The sequence below is a fragment of the Macaca nemestrina genome, chromosome 9 (genome assembly GCF_043159975.1).
Source record: "Macaca nemestrina isolate mMacNem1 chromosome 9, mMacNem.hap1, whole genome shotgun sequence".
In the NCBI taxonomy this organism is placed as follows: Eukaryota; Metazoa; Chordata; class Mammalia; order Primates; family Cercopithecidae; genus Macaca; species Macaca nemestrina.
In genome coordinates, this window is record NC_092133.1 from 143,285,898 (window position 1) to 143,297,407 (window position 11,510).

The 11,510-nt window shown below is 49.9% G+C and overlaps 1 long non-coding RNA gene across 1 annotated transcript; it reads left to right on the top strand.

Moving 5' to 3' along the window:
* Positions 1–238: 238 nt before the first annotated feature.
* On the top strand, positions 239–7,294 carry LOC105490811 (uncharacterized). Its single transcript, XR_011608406.1, has 3 exons — positions 239–338; positions 4,639–5,095; positions 6,616–7,294. It is a non-coding gene; the product is annotated as an uncharacterized lncRNA (long non-coding RNA).
* Positions 7,295–11,510: the final 4,216 nt, after the last annotated feature.

Consider the following 11,510-nt stretch of genomic DNA (forward strand, 5'->3'; position numbering starts at 1 on the left):
GCGCCACCACACCTGGCTAATTTCTGTATTTTTAGTAGATACTGGATTTTGCCATGTTGGCCAGGCTGGTCTCAAACTCCTGGCCGTAAGTGATCGACCCACCTCTGCCTCCCAAAGTGCTGGGACTACAGGTGTGAGCCACCGCACCCAGCCTTTTCTCCTAATTCTTAAAAGCATCGCTCCTCTATCTATCCTACCACTAAATTCTTCCAAGCTTTTATAAAAGTCAGGAAGAGCCCTTGTCATCAAGCTTTCTGGAAAACACCCGCAGCAGCTGAATTCCAAGTCTGAACCGTCACCTGGAGTGGAGCTGGGAGATGGGAGAACAAACCGGGAAGGTAAATGGAGGGAGACAGAATATAGGTTGTCACCGCCTACCTTGTAAAAGGAACCATTTTTCCCCTTACTTTCCCCCCCAGTATTTTTTTTTTTTTTTTTTTTGAGACAGAGTCTTGCTCTGTCGCCCAGGCTGGAGTGCAGTGGCCAGATCTCAGCTCACCGCAAGCTCCGCCTCCCGGGTTTACGCCATTCTCCTGCCTCAGCCTCCCGAGCAGCTGGGACTACAGGCGCCTGCCACCTTGCCCGGCTAGTTTTTTGTATTTTTTAGTAGAGACGGGGTTTCACCGGGTTAGCCAGGATGGTCTTGATCTCCTGACCTCATGATCCGCCCATCTCGGCCTCCCAAAGTGCTGGGATTACAGGCTTGAGCCACCGCGCCTGGCCCCCCCGAATATTTAAAAAGATCTTTCGTGTTTGCCTGAAATTCTATCCAATCCAGAAATTATTCCCATTTCCTTCCACTATTCCTCATAAGACAGAGTTCCTGGTGTTTTACCCTACTCAGTCTGCACTTGTCTGCCCATGTCTCTCTTAAAATACAATGCCAGGGCCCAAGTTCAGCATGGAAGGTGTGTTCTACCAACGCAGAGGGTCACAGGGCTTGGAGAATAGCCATTGTTTTGGGGAATGCACTATTAATAAAGCGTAAGATCATAACAGCTTTCTCCCCAGACACAGCATTCTGTGACTTATATTGCATTTGCAGTCAGATAGAACTGCCTATTCTCTTTCTAGCCCTTTCTCCAGGATGTGTGCTCACTGTCACGCAGGAAGCCATCATACGCAAGGGCGCTCACACCCACAGCTACCAGACTCTGAAGAAGATGGCATTTCTTCTGGTGTTGCCATCACTTCATTCCATCGGCCAAGTTCTTCTTTGTGGCTCAAGGAATGTTAGCTCTTTGAGATATGATCAACAAAGCACGTGAAATTGTCAGAGGATGAGCTTTCAGGAAAATCCTACTGACAACAGCCAAGTGGAAGTCAGAGTCTCCGTCCTCAGTGACCTGTCTTTGTTCCTTAGGTTAGAGCACCCTCATTCACATCTTCTTTCTGCGGCGGTAGTCAAGATGCTTACGTGGGGTAAAAACCCTATCAATTCAGGCTAATTGGAGGGAAGGCCGTGGAATGAGGGAAATGTCAAGTATATTCAGTAACCAAAAAGTATGCTAATAAAGGGTTGCTAAGTAGAAAAACATTCTTGGAAACTATCTCTAAGAACTATTTTAATTATCACACAAACTGCTTGTATGGTGCATCTATAAAGTTTGACCTCAGTTTGTTCTCAAGCAGCATTACTTGCTGGGACAGCCTTTTTATGAGCTCAACGCCGCACTCCTACTTGAGCTCAGTATGATTAGTACAAATTACAAATTACCAGGTTTCATGTTAATGAGATTTTCATGCCATAAGGATTACAGGGTCTTGGAGACAGAAGGAATCTTAGTGGGAATTGAATCCAATCTTTTATCCATTTCTAGAAGCCTCTGCTTGACTGTTTCCTGAGCCAGAACCACACATAGGAGAGGATAACGCAGTCCATCAAAAACACTGCTCTAGAAAATAGAAAACGGGGCCGGGCACGGTGGCTCACGCCTGTAATCCCAGCACTTTGGGAGGCCGAGGGAGGTGGATCACCTGAGGTCAGGAGTTCAAGACCAGCCTGGCCAACGTGGTAAAACCCTGTCTCTACGAAAAACACAAAAAATTAGTGGAGCATGGTGGCACACGCCTGTAATCACAGCTACTCGGGAGGCTGAGGCAGGAGAATCGCTTGAACCCAGGAGGCGGAGGTTGCAGTGAGCTGAGATTGTGGCTGGGTGAGGAAGCTTAATGGAGATGGTGTGCTCACAGAATTCCCGGCATTCCTCCCTCTGTTGCCTGCTGAAGTCCGGGGTTGCCTCCGCCTGGCCCAGTGTCAGGCTGGCTTCTGACTCTCTCGGCAGTAAGGGTTGAGTCTCCTCCCTAGAGCTCTGCGATTTCATGACATGCCTTGTGGGTCTTGTTCATTCTTTGCTCAGGCTGGAACTCATTTATTTTAAATGTTTTAGCTACTCACTGAACCAAAAATGTATCTTTATTCTTTCATTTTTCATCTCTTTGTCTTTTGGTTTTACCTTCTGAGAGTTTTTAAAGATTTTATCTTCCAACCTTTCTTTTGAGGTTGGCGTTTTTGCTCTCATAGTTTAATTTTTTTTGCACAAGCTTTTGTTTCCTTGAATACATTTCTTTTTTAAGTGTTCTGTTCTTGTTTCATGGGTTCAATATCTACTTGTCTCTCTAAGGATGTAAATTCGAGCATTTTTATTCCTTGAGGTGTTCTCCCTGCGCGGCGCCCATTTCCTCCGAATGGCTTTCTGTTTGTCCTGTTTCTGTGTGAACTTGACCGTGGATGCTTTCCCCAGGAGTCTGAAGATTTGGCGCTGTCCACCCAGCAAAGCAGCCACTACCAGGCTGACTGCAGCTCTGTGTGTGGCCACATTGTTCTGTGATCTTGGGGGAAGCCTCATGTGAGACCCTTTCCTGTTAGGATCTTCGTGGCTTTCCAAGTGGATGAATGAGGTCCTTTAAAGGAAACTGTTCAAACGCCTTGTCTGGGAGACAGTAATCCTTTGGCTGCCAGTGTTCCGAGAGCCAAGTGAGGAAGAGGAGGTGGCCTCAGACTCAAACCCTCCCGGGAGATATCTCTCTCTGTGTGGCCCAGAGAACACACCTTCTCCAGGCGCCGGCCACAGCGGGGGGTCACTCACCTTCTGTGAGAGGTGGAGGAGCAGCGGGGGGTCCCTCACCTTCTGTGAGAGGTGGAGGAGCAGCGGGGGGTCACTCACCTTCTGTGAGAGGTGGAGGAGCAGCGGGGGGTCACTCACCTTCTGTGAGAGGTGGAGGAGCAGGCTTCTTGCCCCATCTCCAGCGAGCCTTTTATTTCAGGCCTGCCTTCACCCAACACCCATGGATGCTGATGCTCCCGTTCTATGCCTCTCGGGTTTGAGCTGCAAACGTGCTTGCCTGCGGCTCTGCTGTCCTTCGGCTTCCTCGGTAGGATGTGCGGACACCACTGGCCCAGCTCCCACGGCTCCTCGCCCATGGCTCCTCTTCCATTTTGTTTGTCCTGAAAGGCTTGTACCACATCCTTCTTTCCTCCTGTTTATCAAGACAGGGTCTGGCTCTGTCACCCAGGCTGGAGTGCAGTGGTGCAATCATGGCTCACTGCAGCCTCAAACTCCTGGGCTCAAGTGATCCTCCCACCTCAGCCTCCTAAGTAGTTGGGACTACAGGTGTGCGCCACCATGCCCGGCTATCTTTTTGAATTTTTTATAGAGATGGGGTCTCACTATGTTACCCAGGCTGGTCTTGAACTCCTGGCCTCAATCAGTTCTCCTGCCTTGGCCTCCCGATGTGCTGGGATCACAGATGTGAGCCACCACACCCAGCCTCCTCCTTCTTCTTTTTCTCCTTCTCTATCTTCGTCGCCTCTAGTGTCTTTTTAGAGAGATTTTTAGATAGAAGCAAAATTAAATCACACACACACATACACACACAAAACCCACACATACAAGAACCCACGGTGTATTCAATTCATCTACAACCTAAGTCCCTTTCTGCTTTTTCAAACAACGTTATGCTCCAAATAGGGATAAACTGAAATAATGAGTGAGTCCATGAAGTCTCTCTTTCCCAAAGAGCAAAGCCACTGCCGGGAGGGGCCTGAGCTCTGTTCCCATGGTTGCTTCCTTTGCTTGTTTGACATAAATCAGCTGAGGATTCTAAACCAAAATGTCACCTGCTTAGTTCTCATGCTAAGCAGCAGACGTCAGTCATCTCCCAACGTGTGACGTCACCCTGTTTTCTTTTTTTTTTTTTTTTTGAGACGGAGTCTCACGCTGTTGCCCAGGCTGGAGTGCAGTGGCGCGATCTCGGCTCACTGCAAGCTCCGCCTCCTGGGTTCACGCCATTCTCCTGCCTCAGCCTCCTGAGTAGCTAGGACTACAGGCGCCCGCCACCGCGCCCGGCTAATTTTTTGTATTTTTAGTAGAGACGGGGTTTCACTGTGGTCTCGATCTCCTGACCTTGTGATCCGCCCGCCTCGGCCTCCCAAAGTGCTGGGATTACAGGCTTGAGCCACAGCGCCCGGCCCACCCTGTTTTCTTTACAGCGTCGGGTCTTGCTATCTAGTAGGTGCCAGTTAACAAATGTTTGAACAACTTGGCGAATAAACAACCGTTTCATCGATTATTTAACGAATCAGCACCTGGTGAGTGCAGAAATGACTCTAAATGGCATGTTTCCTTTCTTCTTTAGTTTGTTCCTGCTTCTATACAAGTATCTGCCAGTTGTTGATTCTTCCAGAGCGTCTGCTGTGTTCTTGGTGTCTCTGACAAGACTGTAAGCTGCCTGAAAATACGGATCGCCTTCGAATTGTAGAACTGAGAAATGGCGGGGAGCAGGCACAGTGTCTTTGAGATGATCCAGGAGCCACACAGAGGCGGGGAAATGAGAGCAGAGAAACTGGCCCAGGCCCAGGGGGCCTCGGAGTCCAGGCGGGACCTTGGTCTCTGATTGTGCCTCAGAAGTGAATCAGCACCGCCGCCTTCTGTCCTTGGGATGCTCCACTGAGCACCACCGTGGGATTCGCCAACAGCCACACAGGGCCCTCGGCCCGGCCTTGCCCCACGGGCACTCCTGGCAGGACAGACAGACACACGGCTGGAAGGATGCGTTCTCCCAAGGAAACTGGTGCTGTGTGGACCACAGGCAGGTGGGTGCTGAGCTGTGAGGACCTAGCAGGTGCCCCGTCCACTCCCAGCCTGACCCTGCATGGTTCCCAGGCAGTCCTCTCGGGCCTCAGCGTGTAAGGCAGCCCCAGGTGGAGGCCTTGCCTGGGATCATGCGTCATAGCCTGTGCGTCTACACCAAATGCGTGTCAGTGTTCTGTAAGCCTCACTCCCAGGGCTCCCGTGGAGGCCTGGCCCCGCAGTAGGTGTTGATCCTGTCCACCCAGCTCAGAGCTGTGCTCTCCTGAGCTGTCCATGCCCACGACAAACACACGACTGCTGAGGTCCCTCTCTCCCCACAGCCCCAGCACCCCATAGTCAGCATAGTCCTGGCCGCTGTTGCCTTTTCATCACAAACACCCTCATCAGTTAGCGGGGCCAACAGCATTATCCTCAGAGGCGTCAGGAAAACCGGTGTCACTCTGGGCACACACTTGGACCCTGTGTTTTGTGGCCCATGACCTTTAAAGTCGATGTGGCCCTCGACGTCTGATACGTTCATTGAGCCAGATCTCTGCTAACTTCAGCACATTCCAGTTTTTATGGAGCCCAAATTGATTATCTCCTGCAACAACATTTGACATCCTGGTTTCAGGTTCCTTCATCTATCCTTGGCCCTAATCCACAGATTTCTGGGGACTGTGCCCTAGCCCACAGAAAAAAATAAATAAATAAAAGGAAAAAAAAATGAGATGTAACTATGTTACTAAAATGTTACTAAAATCATATTTTAAAAAATGAATCTGGGCTGGGTGTGGTGACCCACGCCTGTAATTGCAGCACTGTGGGAGGCTGAGGTGGGCAGATCATGAGGTCAGGAGTTCAAGACCAGCCTGGCCAACATGGTAAAACCTGTCTCTACCAAAAATACAAAAGTTAGCCAGGCGTGGTGGCGGGCGCCCGTAATCCCACCTACTCGGGAGGCTGAGGCAGGAGAAAAATCTGAACCTGGGAGGTGGAGATTACAGTGCGGAGATCAGGCCACTGCACTGCAGCCTGGGCAACAGAGCGAGACTCTGTCTCAAAAATATGGATAAAAAGATTCAGATCACCCTCAACTCATAGCCAGGTTTCTACATGGGGGCATTTACATTTTCAGGCCTTAGAGCTTGCTTATGGAACTTACCACATTCTCCCTGCTATGGCTTGAATGTGTCCCCCAAAAAATACATGTTAGAAACTTAATCCCCAAGGCAACAGCACTGGGAGGTGGGGCCATATGGGAGTGTGTGGGTCACGAGGGCTCCACCCCCATGAAGGGATTAATGCTGATGCAACTTTGAGCCCGTGCTCTCTCTTGCCCATGTGACTGATGCCTTCCACCATGTTATGACATGGCAGGAAGGAACCTCGATCTTGGACTTCCCAGCCTCTGGAACCATGAGCCAAATAAACATAGACTATTTCTTAATTACCCAGCCTGTGGTGTTCTGCTATAGCATCACAAAACGGACTCAGACATTCTCTTATATTGTCATCGAAGGCATCTTTTCCTCTTTATTAGGTTGAATTTGTAAACTCCTGGAAGATGCGGACCATAACCCATTCATCTTTCTATTTCCCACACTTCTGGTTAGACACCAGAGGAATTATGACATTTTAATATATCCAAAAGCCCCCAGGAGAACAGGCAAATGCCCGGCCCTGTGCTGATCATTCAGATTCTGCACGTTGGAGGCAGGAACCCAGCTCTCCAAGCCATGTGTGACGAGTGGTCCTCAGAGCACATGTCAAGAAATAGCAACGTGGTGGATAAGAAGCACGTGTTTAAATGAACCAAGAAAGAAGATGATAGGGTGAGAAAGATCCACAGTCACTCACTTGTGAAGTCAGAGTGTCTCTGGAACTCACGCTTCATGAACTTGACATGCTTCTGTCTTTCTACCCCGTTTTAAACATATGGTTAAAAATAGCAGGTCACTGTGGTGATCCTGGGGTGTGGGGGAGGACCAAGGCCTGGACTACCATGGTATATGGGGTGCAGAGAGCAGGCATACGGCCACAGGCTGGAGGAAGGAGAGGGAGAAAGGAAATGCCATGGCAAGTGTGGGAAACGCTACTGCTGCACAATTTAGCACAAGCTTAGAGTGGAGAACAACACCCAGCTATCACCTCCGCTTCTGTAGGTCAGAATTCTGTGCACGTGAAGCTCAGCCCTCTGCCCAGGGTCTTGGGAGGCTGCATCTGGAGTTCAGGTGGTCTTCCGAGCTCACTGAGGCTGTGGCAGAAGTCAGACCCTGTGGTTGTCTGAGGGAGGTCCCTGGCTTTGGCTGGCTGTTGGCCAGCGGGAGTTCAAAGCTTAGGTCTCTGCATTCTTCCTTGAGGCCAGCCAGAGGAAAAGTTTGCTTTTCAAGGGCTCACCTGATTGGGTCAGGCCTACTCGATATTATTTTTCTTTTCATTAACTGAGTCAGCTGGCTTGGGACCTTGATTCCATCTAAAAATCCCTTTTGCCACATGACATAGCATAATCACAGGATTTGTATCACACCAAGCTAACAGGCTTGTCGCACATACAACAGGAGGAGGGTCACTGAGGACAGTCATCTCTGTGTCAAGGAAGCCAAGTTCTTATTTTGAGCCCTGACCTCTCCCTTGGACTCTTATGGACTGAGTTGCATGTCCCCAAATTTACACATTGAAGTCCTAACCCCCATGTGACTGTATTTGCACATGGGGTCTAGATGAGGGTAATAAGGTTAAATGAAGTCATATTGTTGGGCCCTAACCCAAAAGGATTGGTATTCTTTTTTTTTTTTTTTTGAGACAGAGTTTCACTCTTGTTGCCCAGGCTGGAGTCCAATGGTGTAATCTCGGCTCACTGCAACCTCTGCCTCCTGGGTTCAAATGATTCTCCTGCCTTAGCCTCCCAAGTAGTTGGAATTACAGGCACGAGCTACCACACCTGGCTAATTTTTTTGTATTTTTAGCAGAGATGAGGTTTGTCACATTGACCAGGCTGGTCTCGAACTGCTGACCTCAGGTGATCCACTGTCCTTGGCCTCCCAAAGTGCTGGGATTACAGGTGTGAGCCACCGTGTCCGGCCTAGGATTGGTATTCTTATAAGAAGAGGAGATGGGGACACACAAGTGCACAGAGGGAAGATGAAAGGAAGACACAGGGAGAAGTTGCCAGCTATGGTTTGGATATTTGTCTCCCCAAACCTCGTGTTGAAATGTGACCCCCAGTGTTGGAAGTGGGGCCTAGTGGGAGGTGTTCAGGTTATGGGGCTGGATCCCTCAGGAACGGCTTGGTGCTGTCCTGGCAGGAATGAGAGAGTTCTTGCTCTATGAGTCCCCCCAGGAGCTCATTGTTGAAAAGAGCCTGGTGCCTTCGCCCCTCTCTCATCTCCCCTCTGGCCACATGATCTCTGCACAAGCAGCTCCCCTTCACCTTCCGCCATGAGTGGACCTTCCTGAGGTCTCACCAGAAGCAGATGTTGGCACCACACTCCTTGCACAGCCTGCCGAACTGTGAACCAAATAAACCTCCTTTCTTTATGAATTACGCTGCTTCAGGTGTGCCTTTATAGCAACACAAATGGACTAAGACAACAGCCATCAGCGAGCCAAGGAGAAATATGAGTTTCTGACCTACATCATTTTCCTTCTCTGAAGAACTTCTTGTAACATTTCTTACAAGGCAGATCTACTGACAACAAATCCCCTTAAGGTAATTTCACTGGACATAGAACTCTAGATAGGTGGTTTTTTCTTCCCACGTTCCAGCAGGCATCAGTGGCAGTTTGGTGTTCCTGCTGGTACTGGATCCACACGGCGCTTCCGCTCCGTTCAGCTGTGCTCCTGTGCGTGCTCCTGCCTCTCTGGGGTTTTGGGCAGTGGTTTTTCCCTATGCCTCGATTCTGTGGCAGAGCAAAGAAAAGGCGTCGATTTTCAGATGGTTCAGTTTTTTTCTTATTCTGAGAGTATAAGTGATGACATCCCAGCTCCTTACACGCCAGACTGGAGTCCTGAATGCTCTATGGGGTCCACAAAATTAACCATATTAATTAAATAATGAATTGATAAATCATTTGGTAATGACCCTCTCTTCCATTCTTTTTCTCTTTTCTTTTTTTTTTTTTTTTGAGACAGAGTCTCACTCTGTCGCCCGGGCTGGAGTACAGTGGCGCAATCTCGGCTCACTGCAACCTCCGCCTCCCAGGTTCAAGTGATTCTCCTGCCTCGACCTCCAGAGTAGCTGGGGTTACAGGTGTGCTACCACATCCAGCTAATTTTTTGAATATTTTTAGTAGAGATTGGGTTTCACCATGTTGGACAAGCTGGTCTCAAACTCCGACCTCAAATGATCCACCCTTCTTGGCCTCCCAAAGTGCTGGGATTACAGGCGTGAGCCACCGCACCCAGCCGCACCCAGCGCCTCTCTCTGATCTTAGGGGGTGAGCCACCACACCCAGTGCCTCTCTCCATTCTTAGTCCACAGTTTACATTGGAGGTCAGTCTTGCTGTTGCACATTCTATGGGTTTGGACAAATGTATGATGACATGGATCCACCACTACAGTATCCTACAGAATCATTTTACCGGCCTAGTAATCCTCTGTGCTCCCCCACTCATTCCTCCCCGTCTGTCAACCCCTGGCAATCACTCACCTTATTACTGATCTTATTATTCCCAGTTCCGCCTTTTCCAAAATGTCCTGTCGTTGGACTCATAGAGAATGTGGCTTCTTTAGATTGGCTTCTTCCACTTAGTGACATGCGTTCAAGGTTCTTCCATGCCTTTTCATGGCTTGTAGCTCATTGTTTTTATTGTCGAACCATCTTGTTTCCAACAACTGCAATACATTTCATAATGAAGAATGCCCATGTGTGGGTGATTCATGAGGGGACACGAGGAGATGGGGTTGACGAGGAGGTGGGATTGATGAGGAGATGGGGTTGACGAGGAGGTGGGATTGATGAGGAGATGGGATTGACGAGGAGGTGGGGTTGACGAGGAGGTGGGATTGATGAGGAGTTGAGGTTGACGAGGAGGTGGGATTGACGAGGAGGTGGGGTTGACGAGGAGGTGGGATTGACGAGGAGGTGGGATTGACGAGGAGGTGGGATTGATGAGGAGTTGAGGTTGACGAGGAGGTGGGATTGATGAGGAGATGGGGTTGACGAGGAGGTGGGATTGACGAGGAGGTGGGATTGACGAGGAGGTGGGGTTGACGAGGAGGTGGGGTTGACGAGGAGGTGGGATTGATGAGGAGTTGAGGTTGACGAGGAGGTGGGATTGATGAGGAGATGGGGTTGACGAGGAGGTGGGATTGACGAGGAGGTGGGATTGATGAGGAGGTGGGGTTGACGAGGAGGTGGGATTGACGAGGAGGTGGGGTTGATGAGGAGGTGGGATTGACGAGGAGGTGGGATTGACGAGGAGGTGGGATTGCCGAACCAGCAGGAATGCCTGCTTTACACCTTTCACCAACAAATGCTGCCAAATTTCCCTTCCTAACCATTGCATCACTAGGGGAGAATACGCATATTTCCACACCCCGCAGCCCATTATCTCACATTTTCAGGAACAAATTTTCCAAACTTCTCTGAGGGTGTCCTGGGACCACACACTCTATATCCAAACTCAGCCAGCACCCACTGTCAACCACACCTTGTCCACCTGCCCTGCCCTGCCATCTCCAGGGACTCGGCGGCCACCAGTCCAGGGCCGTTGCCTGCAGGGACCTCAGGTGGAGCGTCCTTCCTCCACCCAGACATGCCACAATTCCAGATGCCACCCCTCCTGGCTGAAGGTGCTCCTCCCAGGCTCTTTGTCCTTCTGGTCTAATGTGTTTTGTTTCTGTCTGTTCTTTCAGAATTAATGTTTCATGTTCAACCTGAAGTCTGATGAGTCCTTTAAGTCCACGCTGGGACAGTGGATGATGTGGGCAGCAGGCCTGTGACTCCACGTGGACCCCCATGAATGCTGTCAGCGTGTCTACGCGAAGCTGTGCCATTTACAGGAGAAACACTGGGTGGTGAGACTTGGATGAGGTCAGCAGAGAAAGCGGCTAAACAGATTCAGCCGTCCCCTCAGGTGACTGTGGAGCTATGAAGACCTAAGGCAGGTACTTCTGTGCTAGCAAGGAAGGATGTTTATGATATAATTTGAGGGGAAGATATAAATCAGAGGTGTGGGGTGTGCAGAGGCCCCTGCCTTCCCCAGTGGGTGGACAGTACCTACACTGACACCCCCAGCAAGGCTACCCAGGTGCTTTTCTTGGCAGCCATCAAGCGAAAGGTACTTGCCTTAGGCTGCAGGGTGCTTAAACATTTCAAAGGTCAATTGAAGAAAGAAGTAGAAAGAACATTAGGAGAGGTAGTGGTGCGTGCCAAGGCACTGAGTGTGAGGAACAAGGTGCTTTCACGGGCTGTCTGCGCCCAGGTGCAGCCG